Source organism: Pongo pygmaeus, chromosome 2 (genome assembly GCF_028885625.2).
Source record: "Pongo pygmaeus isolate AG05252 chromosome 2, NHGRI_mPonPyg2-v2.0_pri, whole genome shotgun sequence".
Classification (NCBI taxonomy): Eukaryota; Metazoa; Chordata; class Mammalia; order Primates; family Hominidae; genus Pongo; species Pongo pygmaeus.
Window position 1 is genome coordinate 145,395,346 of NC_085930.1, and position 14,340 is coordinate 145,409,685.

General features: G+C 44.6%; 1 protein-coding gene across 7 annotated transcripts in view; it reads right to left on the reverse strand.

Moving 5' to 3' along the window:
* STAG1 (STAG1 cohesin complex component) overlaps window positions 1-10,374 on the reverse strand; it is a 406,778-nt gene extending 396,404 nt beyond the window's left edge. For 2 of the 7 annotated variants that reach the window (XM_063662190.1, XM_063662187.1), the window contains exons 1-2: window positions 10,032-10,347; window positions 7,467-7,587 (exon numbers count right to left, since the gene is read on the reverse strand). The gene's annotated coding sequence lies outside the window, so the exon portion shown is untranslated. Of the gene's footprint in view, window positions 1-7,466; window positions 7,588-10,031 lie in introns of all 7 variants that reach the window. The other 5 variants (XM_054482540.2, XM_063662185.1, XM_063662186.1 and 2 more) reach the window with 3 other exon arrangements.
* Window positions 10,375-14,340: the final 3,966 nt, after the last annotated feature.

The window sequence follows — 14,340 nt, forward strand, 5'->3', positions numbered from 1 at the left end:
CTTCTTGGCAGCTGATAGAATGAGACAAAACAACAACAACAAAAAAAAAACAACAAAGACATAGATTATTTGAAAAGTGCTATTAAAACACCTTAACCTAATTGATAGTTACAGAATACTACACCCAACAACTGCAAAACACACTTTCAAATATGAAAGATACATTAACCAAGATGGACCATATGCTGGCCCATAAAATAAGTTTCAATAAATTTAAAAGGATTAAAATCATAAAGACTATGACCTCAAAATGAAACTAAGTTAGAAATCAGTAATAAGATATCTAGAATAATCCCAAATATTGAAAATTAAACAACAAGGCTGGGCATGGTGGCTCATGCCTGTAATTCCAGCACTTTGGGAGGCCGAGGCAGGCGGATCCTTGAGGTCAGGAGTTCAAGACTTGCCTAGCTAACATGGCAAAATCCCGTCTCTACTAAAAAAATACAAAAATTAGCTGGGTGTGGTGGTGTGCACCCGTAATCCCAGCTACTGTGGAGACTGAGACAGGAGAATCACCTGAACCTGGAAGGTGGAGGTTTCAGTGAGCGGAGATTGCGCCACTGCACTCCAGTCTGGGTGACAGAGCGAGACTCCGTCTCAAAAAAAAAAAAAAAGAAAAAAGAAAATTAAACAACACACTTTTAAGTAATCCATGGGTAAAAGAAGATATCACAAATTAAAAACAATGTCAAAGTAAATTATAAACATATAACACATCGAAGTCTGAGTGACATAGCAGTGTTTAGAGAAAAATATATAGCTTTAAATGCATTTATTAGAAAACAAGAAGTGCCTAAAATCTATAACCTAAAATTTCACTTTAAAAGGCTGGAAAGAAAGCAAAGCAGAAGAAAATCTTAAAAAGCAGAAACCAATGAGATACTAAAGACAAATACTGACAATTATCTCAGTTGGTTATTTGAAAAAATAACCGATAAATCACTAGACTGGTCAAGATAAAAAGAACATACTGGCCAGACGCAGTGGCTTACGCCTGTAATCCTAGCACTTTGGGAGGCTGAGAAGGGTGAACAGCTTGAGGCCAGGAGTTCAAAACCAGTATGGCCAACATAGTGAAACCCTGTCTCTACTAAAAATACAAAAAATTAGTCAGGCGTAGTGGAGGGCACCTGTAATCCCAGCTACTCGGGAGGTTGAGGCAGGAGAATCGGTTGAACCCAGGAGGCGGAGGTTACAGTGAGCTAAGATTGCACCACTGCACTCCAGCCTGGGCAACAAGAATGAAACTCCCTCTCAAAAAAAAAAATAAATAAATAACAATACCAGAAATTAAAGAAGAGATATCACTACAGATCCTACAGACATTAGAAGGATAGCAAGGAAATCTTACAAACTCCTGCCAATCCATTAAGTAAAATGAACAAATTTCCCTAAACTGACACAAGATGAAACAGACCAAAATTGACACAATATGAAACAGAAAATTTGAATAGCCCTATATCTAGTATAGAAACTAAATTTGATTTTGTTATCAAAACCATCCCAAAAAGAAAATTCCAAGTCCAGATGGTATCACTGGTACATTCTAAAATTCAAGGAAGAATAACACTATTACACAAACTATTTCGGTAAATACAGGGAACACGTCCCAAACTTTTTTATGAAGCCATCATAACCCTAATACCAAAACCTGACAAAGACATTACAATAAAACTACAAAGCAATATGCCTAGTGAAGACATAGGCCAAAAATCCTATCAAAATAATAGTAAATACAAAAGGGATACATAATACACTGTGACCAAGTTGGCTTACCCCAGTAACCAAAATTATTTTAACTTTTGAAAACCATCATTAATTTAACCATTCTACCACTGAAGACATTCAGTTTATTTCTGAATTTTGGCTACTGCAAAAAAGGTTACTATGAACATTCTGTTCACACATCCTGGTACAAAAATACAAGGATTTTGGCCGGCCGCGGTGGCTCACGCCTGTAATCCCAGCACTTTGGGAGGCCGAGGCAGGCAGATCACCTGAGGTCAGGAGTTCTAGACCAGCCTGACCAACACAGAGAAACCCCGTCTCTACTAAAAATACAAAATTAGCCGGGCATGGTGGTGCATCCCTGTAATCCCAGCTACTCGGGTGGCTGAGGCCGGAGAATCGCTTGAACTGGGGAAGCAAAGGATGCGGTAAGCCGAGATTGCACTATTGCACTCCAGCCTGGGCAACAAAGGCGAAACTCCGTCTCAAAAATAAAAATACAAGGATTTCATTCATCAGGAATATAAAGTCAGGAGTATAACTGCTGGGGTTAAAATACATGAATCTTGAATTTACTATCTTACTAACATCTTTCAGAAAATGATTGTATCAATTTACACTGCTGACAAAAGTGAGAATGTAATTTCTCTACATTCTCACCAATACTTGATATTATCAGACTTTTAATGTTTGTCAATCTGATGGAAGTGAAATGGTTTCTTCTCATGGCTTTACTTTGCACTTTCCTTTTTACCAATGAGATTAAAATTCAATGCTTTTCCCAGTGTTAGCTGCTGTGAGTCATGACATTTCTTAGGTGAACTGCAACCATCTTTTTTTTTTTGAGACAGAGTCTCACTCTGTCACCTAGGCTGGAGTGCAGCTCACTGCAACCTCCGCCTCCAAAGTTCAAGCAATTCTCGTGCCTTAGCCTCTCGAGCAGCTGGGACTACAGGCACATGCCACCATACCCAGCTAATTTTTGTATTTTTAGTAGAGACGGGGTTTCGCCATGTTGGCCACACTGGTCTCCAACTCCTGACCTCAAGTGATCCATCCGCCTCGGCCTCCCAAAGTGCTAGGATTATAGGCGTGGGCCACTGTGCCCAGCCACAACCAGCATTCTTAATAGAAAAGATCAGAAAATATCAGAGTGTACTGCATAAAGATTAAGTACTATTTCATGAAACTTTTATTTTCATTGTGTGTGGATGTGTGTGTTTGTACTAAGTCACAACGTAAAATGTTTTTGTAACTTAGCAGAAGCTAGAAAACAAGTTAAAAGCCATTGCTATTGTGTTTACAGCAAAATTCCATTGAAATTCTTGGACAACTAAATGGTACATCATTTTGGCCCACAGCACGAAGGAATGTATTTCATAAAGAAGGTAAGACATTCTCACATAACCCATAAATATATGCACCTACTACAGACTCACAAAATTAAAAATAAATAAAAAACAAACGGTGGGGGGGAGAAGGCAAGATTTATGACATCCTTCACTACTGACTAGCAAAAAGGAGTAGCCATCCCCACCCTTTTTGGTATCAGGGACCAGGTACGTGGAAAAAATTTTTTCCATGGATGGGGTGGGGAATCAGAAGGTTTCAGGATAAAACTGTTCTACCTCAGATCATCATGCATTAGATAAAGCGCGCAACCTACATCCCTTGTATGTGCAGTTCACAATAGAATTTGCACTCATATGACAATCTAACGCTTCCACTGATCTGACAGGAGGTGGATGGAGCACAGGTGATAAAGCTAGCTCACCTGCCTCTCACCTCCTGTTGTGCAGCCCAGTTTCTACCAGGCCACAGACCAGTATGGGTCCACAGCCCAGCGGTTTGGGACCCTTGATTTAGAACACAGATGTCCAATCTTTTGGTTTCCCTGGGCCACATTGGAAGAATTGTTGTAGGCCATATATAAAATACACTAGTGATAACTAATAAGGTAAAAAACAAAACAAACCTCATAATGTTTTTAAAAAGTTTATGAAATTTGTGTTGAGCCACATTCAAAGCCATTCTGGGCTGCATGCAGCCCATGGGCCACAGGTTGGACAAGCTTGATTTAGAAGAGGAGAAGAAAAATCTGAGGGAAGCAATAAGGGGTATGTTACATAAAGAAAAGATTCTATAAAACCAACTGAATTATAAGACACTTTCAGCACTAAAAGGCAGGAAGCTGACTGTCCCCTTAACCACCAAAATAACAGAAAACTTCCTACAGACACAATTCTAATTCCTTCAAGAATCATCTCATTCTGTGGCTTATGCAAGAACATCATTTTAGCTCTCTGCTTCCTAGTTTTTCCCTACCACCCTAGCAAGAATCATCTAAATTCTAAAGATTTATATTTTTATTCAGTCAACAAAAATTTACCAAGCCCCTATTATATCATTTCTGTGTTAAAATATATCTCCCTAGCAATTTTAATTCCCAGTTATATCCTTTAAAGCAAGGGTGTCCAATCTTTTAGCTTCCCTGGGCCACACTGGAAGAATTGTCTTGGGTCACCCATAAAATAAACTAATTACAACTGATGAGCTAAAAAAAAAAATGCAAAAAAAAACAATGTTTTAAGAAAGTTTATAAATTTGTGTCGGGCCACGGGTTGGACAAGCTTGCTTTAAATTTTAAAGCTTGATTATCCTTGGCTAACCTGTCTTAATTGCCTCTTCACGAAAATATTTTGCTTCTTGGACTGCTAAACCATATGCCGTGACTAAACTTCTGCTGCCTTCTTTGTTCCACCAATAATACCCCTACTCTGAGACTTGCAAATAACTATTCTCTTCATAAGAATTATCTCCTCAGCTGGGCGCGGTGGCTCACTTTGGGAGGCCAAGGCAAGCGGACTGCCTGAGGTCAGGAGTTCGAGACCAGCCTGGCCTTAGGCAGGTGTTGAAACCCCGTCTCCACTAAAAATACAAAAATTAGCCAGGCAGCCAGGCACAGTGCCTCACGCCTGTAATCTCAGCACTTTCGGAGGCCAAGGCAGGCGGATCACCTGAGGTCAGGAGTTCGAGACCAGCCTGACCAACATGGAAAAACACTGTCTCTACTAAAAATACAAAATTAGTTGGGTGTGGTGGCGCGTGCCTGTAATCCCAGCTACTCAGGAGGCTGAGGCAGAAGAACCACTTGGACCCAAGAGGCAGAGGTTGCAGTGAGCCGAGATTGCACCACTGCACTCCAGCCTGAGCAACAAGACTGAAACTCTGTCTCAAAAAAAAAAAAAAAAAATTAGCTGGGCATGGTGGTGCATGCCTGTAATCCCAGCTACTCAGGAGGCTGGGGCAGGAGAATCACTTGAACCTGGGAGGCGGAGGTTGCAGTAAGCCAAGATCCCGCCACTGCACTCCAGCCTGGGCGACAGAGCAAGATTCGTCCCAAAAAAAAAAAAGAATTCTCTCCTCAAAAGCTGCTAGACCAATCACACCACAGCAACTGTCTGACGCAATGATTGTGTGAATCTGCCACTTAACAGGAGTGTAATCCAAAGCATTTAAATTCCTTAACTTCGGCCACGCACACTGGCTCACGCCTGTAATCCCACCACCTTGGGAGGCCAAGGCGGGCTGATTACCTGAGGCCAGGAGTTTGAGACCAGCCTAGGCAACATGGCAAAATCTCATTTCTATACAAAATAGAAAAATTAGCCGAGCGTAGTGGCATGTGCCTGTAGTCCCAGCTACTGTAGGTCCCACTCTGAGCCTGGGGAGGTTGAGGCTGCAGTGAACTGTGACTGCACAACTGCACAGCAGCCTGAGTGACAGAGAGAGACACTGCCTCAAAAAATAAAAAATAAATTCCTTAACTTCTCTGAGATTTGATATCACATCAAAAACAGGTAAAACAAAAGGCATCAAGGAATGGCAAGAATTACGTAATTTTTTTTTTTTGAGACGGAGTCTCACTCTGTCACCCAGGCTGGAGTGCAGTGGCACAATCTCGGCTCACTGCAAGCTCCGCCTCCTGGGTTCACACCATTCTCCTGCCTCAGCCTCCCCAGTAGCTAGGACTACAGGTGCCTGCCACCACACTCGGCTGATTTTTTCAATTTTTAGTAGAGACAGGGTTTCACCGTGTTGCCAAGATGGTCTCTATCTCCTGACCTCGTGATCCACCCACCTCGGCCTCCCAAAGTGCTGGGATTACAGGCGTGAGCCACCACAACTGGCCAAGAATTATGTAACTTTTAAAAAATAAAAATAACTGGCCGGGCATGGTGGCTCACACCTTTAATCCCAGCACTTTGGGAGGCCAAGGTGGACAGACGGTTTCAGGTCAAGAGCTGGAGACCAGCCGGGCCAACAAGGTGAAACCCTGTCTCTACCAAATATATAAAAAATTAGCTAAGTGTGCTAGCACATGCCTACAGTCCCAGCTACTCGGGAGGCTGAGGCACGCGAATTGCCTGAACCCAGGCGGTGGAGGTTGCAGTGAGCCTAGATCATGCCATTGCACTCTGGTCGGGGCACACTCAAAAAATAATAATTTTTTTTTTTTTTTTTTTTTCCTGAGACGGGGTCTCACTCTGTCACCCAGGCAGGAGTGCAGTGGCGTAATCCCAGCTCACTGCAAGCTCCGCCACCCAGGTTCAAGCAATTCTCCTGCCTCGGCCTCCTGAGTAGCTAGGATTACAGGCAAGTACTACCACACCTGGCTAATTTTTGTATTTTTAGTATAGACAGGGTTTCACCATGTCGGCCAAGCTGGTCTCGAACTCCTGACCTCAGGTGATCCACCCACCTCGGCCTCCCAAAGTGCTGGGATTACAGGCGTCAGCCACTGTACCAGGCCAATAATAGTAATTTTTAAAAATTAAAAAAAAAAGTGTTCCTACTGGCAGAAATGAAAGAAAAAATAATTATATAAACTCCCTTCTCCCATTGCCTCCCTTCTTTATAACTTTTTAAATTTTCGTTTTTATTTTTAATTTCCTCTCAATGCAATAAAATTATTTCATAGAGGAAGGCACGTAAACTAAGGTACCAGGAAACAGGGGAAAGGAAAAAAGGTGAGGAAAAGGCAGTATAAGAGTAAGCTGATCAAGTGGGGTTACTGCTCTGCCTATGTCCTCTCCTTGTATGTCCGGAATCTGAAAAGGTAAATGTGAAGATACTTCTTTTCCCATGGCAGGCAAAATTCTTAAGAGCCTCCACTAACCCACACCCTTGTATCATCCCCTCCCCTTGAGTGTGGGAGAGACCTGTAGATATAACGGGATATCATTACGGTGATTATGTTATATGACAAAATATATGTTTGCATATGTAATTAAGACCCTTAATCAGTTAAGTTTACCACAAGGGCCTCAGAGCTTAGCTGGTGAGCTTTTCAAAAAGACCTTAAAGGGGAGTCAGAGGTCAGACACAGGAAATAGGGAGACTGACTCCTGCTAGCATGGATAAAAGCTAACAGCCATGTTGTGAACTGTCTATGTGGCCACATGGCAAGGATCTGAGAGCAGTCCTTGGCCAATAGCTAACAAGAAGATGGGGACTTCAGTCATACTATCACAAGGAAATTAATTGTGCCAACAAGTAGTGACCTTGAAAGACAACTCTGGCCGGGCACGGTGGCTCACACCTGTAATCCCAGCATTTTGGGAGGATGAGGTGGGCAGATCACGAGGTAAAGAGATGGAGACCATCCTGGCCAACATGGTGAAATCCCGTCTCTACTAAAAATATAAAAATTAGCTGGGCATGGTGGCGCGCACCTGTAGATCCAGCTACTTGCGAGGCTGAGGCAGGAGAATCGCTTGAACCCGGGAGGCGGAGGTTGCAGTGAGCCGAGATCGCGCCACTGCACTCCAGCCTGGTGACAGAATGAGACTCCATCTCAAAAAAAAAAAACAAAACAAAACAACTCTAAGCCTCAAATATGAACTGCAACCACAGCTGACACCCTGATTTTAGCCTATGAGATGCTCAGCTATACCTCCCCAAACTTCTGATCTATGGAAGCTGAAATAATTGTTAATCTGCTAAGTGTGAAATTTGTTATGCATCAAAAAAAAAAAAAAGAAACAAAGAAACTAATATACCCCCCTAAAGATATAAAGATACAAAACAAAACAACAAATAAAAGGGGAAACAAGAATGTATCTTTCCCAGAGTACATTATTTCTTCTCACAGCACTGAGATTATAAACATATACAAAGTCAGAATCAAGGAAAAAAAGACTAAAACTGTACAAAATTCTGTAAATTTTAAGTTATAGCAATTAAATGTGTGTTTTTCACAGACATCTTGTTACACAATCACCATAAGATACTATCCCCATTTTATTTTATTTTTTTAAAGAGATGGGGTCTTGTATGTTGCCCAGGCAGGCCTCAAGCTCCTGGGTTTAAGGGTTCCTCCTGCCTCACTACAGACTAGCTGGAACTACAGGAGTGCACCACTGGGCCCGGCTCCCCATTTTTAGAGATAAAGAAACTAAGGCTCAAAGGTAACATCCTGAACACCACAAACCCAGGGGAAGTTCAAAGTAACTTCGGTCCAGGACCCACTCCTTCTCCCCTACACCATAGTGCCTTTAAGGCTTTAAAAGAGCCAATCAAATCTACAGTCATTTTATTAGTCTCTTCAAAGGAGGCAATCCTAGTAACACAACAAACTTCCATATTTTGCATCTATTTAAATATTCCTTAGCTTTATCAGAACATCGAAACTGAAGTGGATACAGAAAAATTTCCACTCAAAAGCAGTTGGTTTGTGAAAATGACCACTGGTAGATCACTTGAATTAATTTAGTTTACTCGAAGTACTTTTTAAATATGTAAAGGAAAAAGCGTGGCGAAACACCTGTAGATCTACAACTTTATTTGGGTAACAATTTGTCTTATAAGTATTCTTAATCATCAAAAGCAAGAAATAACATTTCTGCTTCTTTCCATTCCATATTTCCCTACTTGGTTAAAATTTTTTAGTCTGAATTCTTCATACATTATGAATATTAGAACAAGGTACGTTATATTACCATACAATAAACAAGTTATTTTTATTTTCACTGTTCTGTATATTTCCCTAAGTGCTTCACCATCAGAATGTGCAATTTTCTTAAAACACGAGGAAAACTAAAATGTAGAGTCACATTCAAATTCCACATAAGTTACAAATCACACAACTTTGTGCCAATTCAGATACTTTCTCGTGTAAACACTATTTTTGCGAAGATGCAAAAGTCTTTCTAGTCAGAACCACGAGAATAAACTCTATCCATCTTAACACCAACTTTAACAGCAAATAATTTTTTTTATCACAAATTGCATTTTTTTGGTCTGTAAGTGTCCAAAACTATCCCATGACTTATACGTCCCGAGCACGATTCCCTGCAATGTGAAGAGAATCATTAACATTTCAAATGTGGGTAGATGGGGGTGACGTGACAATTCTAAAACCTGAAAATTTCTTAGTACCCATACCATACAAGAAGCACCCAGTTCGGACCCTGCAAACGAGGCTCAAGTCCAACTCCAAGCACTCTAGCTTCCCACCCCGCCCCCACCTCGAGAAAGGAGGGAAAACAACTTTTATTGGCCTTGTCTCTCAGGGGACTGGCAAACTAGCGGGGCAGTGCTTAGGCCTGGACACGTTTCACAAGGAGGCCCCTGTCGGGGGCTGAGAGGGCAGATAGCTGGAAAGCCCAGCATTGACGCCCCATCTCCCCCAGCCGCCACCCCCCTGCCCCACCCCGCCAACAAGAAGCCTGAGCCAGCCGCCCCGCCGAGCGACCCCCCAGGCCCCTCCGCTGAGATGAACTCGTTGTCATGTGACGCTGCCGCCGCTAAAACACCGCAGAAACGCAGGTCGGCGGGCGGCGGAAGGCATTCGCGCCAGCCCGCCTCGGCCCGGCCCCGCTGGGCGCGGGCGAGTCCCGAGAGCCCGGGCGGGGGGGCGGAGGGCGGGCTTGGCGGCGGGCCCAAGCGCGCCACAAAGGCTTCCGCGCCTGTCGCCGTAGTGCCGGGGCGGGCGGGGGCAAAATTTTCGGTGCCCGCGGGAGGGATGGCAAGCGACGAAGACGCCGGGGTGCCCGCCGCGCCCACAGACGCCTCTCTGGGCACTCGGACGGCCCACGACCGCCGCACCCTGCACAGGCCCGCGCGGCCTCCCTCCCCCGCACGGGGCCCGCGCCCGGCCCGCCCGCTCGCTCGCCGCTCGCGCTCTCTCGCTCTCGCCCGGCCTCCATCTTGGATCGGCGCTTCCAGCCCCCGCGCCGCTGCCGCCGCATTCCCCCTCTTTCCCGCCCCCCGCCGCCGTCGCCGCCGCCCGCACTCACCTCAGCTGCCCATCCGGGCGCCGCCGACCATCGACCTAGTTTCCCCCCAAAAGTCTCCGGTGTGTTATTCCCGATGTGGGGGGGTTGTTACGGGGTGGTCGCCGGGGGTTCGGGAGCGGGGGCCGCGCCTTCAACGGAGCTGCAATCCTAACCCGCCATCTGGTGGCATTTTCCACACGCCAATGGCGCCGCTGCAGACTTGGGTCCGGACCGCCCTCTGCTGGCCGCGGTGCTCACTGCCTTGCTGACGGGACGGGCCTGCCCGGAAAGGGGAGGGAGCTGAGGCGCGAGCTAGGGGCCGCGGCAGGGGCGCGCGCAAACGCTTTCCAGTGGGGATTGCGCGCACGCGCACTAGCGGGGCGGGAAACGTGGCCGCTGCGTGGCGGCCCCGCCCCCACACGGAGAGCTCGTGAAGTTCAGCCAATCGCAAGCTGCGTAGGCTTCTAGATAAGGGCGCTGTGGACGGTTCTTGGGCCGCCCGAGGCTGGCGGAAGGACGGACACGGTGGCGCCTGCGCGTCTGGCTCGCCGCGTTGCCGCCCGCCATTTTTGGAGCTTCTTGGAGACCTAGGGAGGAACCCGCCCCGGGTTCCTTCACCGAGGCTCCTCCCTAGATCTCAGGGTCGGCGCTTTCCTCTGTTACGCCCGGCTCCTATTGCCCGCATCCGCAGCTCTCGAGACGCCCTGCGGAAACCGGAGGGTGAGGCCGCGCAGATCCCTGCTCCCACTTGGATTTAGCAAGGGCCTCAGAGCTTAGCATTGTATTCGCGATTTACGGTTGACAAGCGCTTTCACCAGGCGGGAGTGAAAAGGTTTCAAAGGGACTATTGGGGGCTTCCCTCGCCATTAATCTAGACGAAACACTGCCGGCCCCAGGCCGATTGGCGTCATCCTGCCTCTGTAAAGCACATCCTTTCCGTGGTGCCGGCTTTGCATAAGGCGGCAGCATTGGCTAGTTTGTGAGAAGAGAATATAACTAGACTGAGAAAATAGACTCAGCTGTGAAATTGGATTTCTCCCTCCACAACCTAGGACTACTTTCAGTAGCTCTGAAATAAACATGAAAATCTTAGCCTTCTAGATGCCAAAAGAGAAATAATGAGTAAGGTGAAATCATTAACAAACTACTTATGTTGAACGTCACCTCTTCCCTGATCTCCACCTGCCCGTCCGTGGCTATGGATCCCTACCTTTCACCTGCTTACAACTTTTCACCACAAAAGTGAATCCTTACTCTCCTGGATCATTAGCCCCATATATGACTAACTTCTCTATCGCTATAGCCAACTCTATTTCAGTATGGAATCGCTCAACTACTTTATAGTCTTCAGGGCCTATCTCCAGTAGGTTACCCCTATTTGTGTTTTCTCTCTCAAGGGTTTACAAGATGTGTGGCTTTTCGCTGGAGGAAGTCATAACTGACCAGATTGGATATGAATTCGTGACTGGACTCCTACTTATAATTTTCTTGGGCTTTCTTCTCATCTCTGGCTGATCTCCTATTTTCCACAAAGGCTGTTTCAAGCTTTCCATGTTGTTAAAGATGCCAGTCCCAGTCCATACTAATAGATAAATTCATCCAGTTTCCTGGGCTCAAAGCTATGGGACTCCAATTCCGGTTTGACCTTCCCTCCATTATAAAATATCTGTGACCACCTCCTGTTCGTGATCCCAAAACTTCTAACCAAATTAACCCAGAACCCTTCTCTCCAAAGCCACTCCCTCTGCCTGAAACTATGCCATCCTTTCTCACCTTCTCCTTCCACCACTACTTTCCTAGCGCCTTATAATGTAAATATGTTCTTATCCACTGTCTTCTTCCTTTCTGTTTCTCAAAAGTTTCTGTTGTCTTGGCTGGGTGCGGTGGCTCACACCTGTAATCCCAGCACTTTGTGAGGCCGAGGCGGGCGGATAACATGAGGTCAGGAGTTCGAGACTACCCTGGCCAACATGGTGAAACCCTGTCTCTACTAAAAATACAAACATTAACCAGGCGTGCTGGTGTGCGCCTGTAATGCCAGCTACTCGGGAGGCTGAGGCAGGAGAATCTCTCGAACCCGGGAGGTGAAGGTTGCAGTGAGCCGAGATCACGCCACTGCACTCCAGCCTGGGCGACAAGAGTGAGACTCTGTCTCAAAAAAAAAGAAGTTTCTGTTGTCTTTTTTTTTTTTAATTCAGTGATGTTACTACCTCCAGTTGCTATGCTATCAACCTTCCTTTTCATTGACACATTCTCAAAAGAAACAGTTACGGTTTTCACCAATCCCCATCCCCTACTTGAAACCCTTTTTCCGTTTCTTTTAAGACACTTACCCGGATCTACACCTACCTAGTTTGCTGGTCTTCTGATTTCTTTGCTAGCACCTCCTTTCTTCAATCTGTTCTCTACTACATGCCTTCTCTTAGGTCTCCCAAAATTAGTCTGTTCTTGATTTTTCCTTAACTGAGTTTCCTCGTGTTCAGCTACTTGCCAGAAAGCTGCAGCTCAAACACTTAAAATAATTCATGTCTCTTACTTGAGTTTCCTAATTTATCCTAACATTGTAATTTCAGCATAGTGTAGTGATTAAGAACATGAACTGTGAAACCAGACTGGTCTGGAAAGCTTTGTAACCTTAGACAAATCTCTTTCTGTCTCAGTTTCCTCAACTGCAAAATGGAAATAGCAACAGTACCAATCTCATAGGGTTGTTATGAGTGTTAAACTATTTAACTATTTAATATTTAAACTATTTAATATATATTATAGAAATGCCATCAGCATTATTACATTTATTGTTTTTAACCTTAGTAAGAACTTTGTAGCATTTTTTTAAGTCTGAGGGCATGGGTAATCAACTTTCTAAGTTTATAGAAATCAAAAATTGTATTTTGCCCTCACACTTAATAATTGATTATAAGTAATTTTTATAATCAATTTTATAAATTGTTTATAAATAATTACATAGCAGCCTAGGCTCTAAATTGTAAGGCCAGACTTGATTATTTTCTTTCAAAAAAGCCTAAGTCCCATCATACCTCATTCAGATGGCTTGCTTTTTTTTCTACTGCTGCCATCCTTATTCAAACCCTTCTCCCCTCCCATTGCCTTACACCAAAACTATTGTAATAGCCTTGTAAACACCTCTCCCTTCATTCACCTCCCTTTTGTTTGTGTTTGTTTTTGAGACAGGGTCTTGCCGTGTTGCCCAGGCTGGAGTGCAGTGGTGCAGTCATAGCTCACTGCAACCTCTGACTTGGGCTCAAGTGATTCTCACACCTCAGCCTTGGTAGGTCTAGAGGTAGGTGCCATTGACCCACCTTCCCTCTACTCCCCACTCCTGCTTCACTTCTCTTTTTAAAATGCAACATTATTATACCTACACAAAAGCGTTCTGTGATTCCTATGGCTTAAAAGATATCATCTAAAATAGTTAATGACATTCAAGGCATGCCTTGATATTTTTTCATTTTTTTCTCCATTTCATTAGAAATTATTCACACTAGCTGACCTGTCTGATTAATCATAAATGTAAGTGAAGGGTAGATTTATTCATCCTTTACCTATCTGGTAAGATAAAGTAATAAAGGTCCCATAACATGTTGACTTTGTTACAGAATTACACATAAAAGCAGAGGCTGCTTTTAAGAAATTCTTCCCCGCCCCGCCCCCGCCACCGACAGAGTTTTGATCTTGTTGCCCAGGCTGCAGTGCAATGGCACGATCTTGGCTCACCGCAGCCTCCAGGTTCAAGCAATTCTCCTGCCTCAGCCTCCCGACTAGCTGGGATTACAGGCATACTCCACCATGCCCAGCTAATTTTGTATTTTTAGTAGAGACGGGGTTTCACCACATTGCCCAGGCTGGTCTCAAACTCCCGACCTCGGGTGAGGCCTCCCAAAGTGCTGGGATTACAGGTGTGAGCCACTGTGCCTGGCCAATGAAATTCTTAATCAAGATTCCAATTCTCTTGGCAAGGATTTTCAAACACCACAATTTTTGTTAACAGCTTCAAGTCATACATATGATCAAAATATTTTTGAGGCATAGAAAAACAATTCCCCAAAATACAGCACTTCAGCATGCTGAATGCTTTGAAAATTGAAAGGCCTCAGAACCAAGGTCTGTCTCCGACCTTTCCCTGTCTCCCTGATCCTCTTTCCCAAAGCACCAAGGGTACACTCTCTTTGGAATTTCCTTATCTGACCAAGAAAGCTTTTTTCCAAAAGAAATGCAATGTTGGCAGGGCAGGGCATGGTGGCTCATGCCTGTAATCCTAGCATTCTGGGAGGCCGAGGCGGATGGATCACCTGGGGTCAGGAGTTTAAGA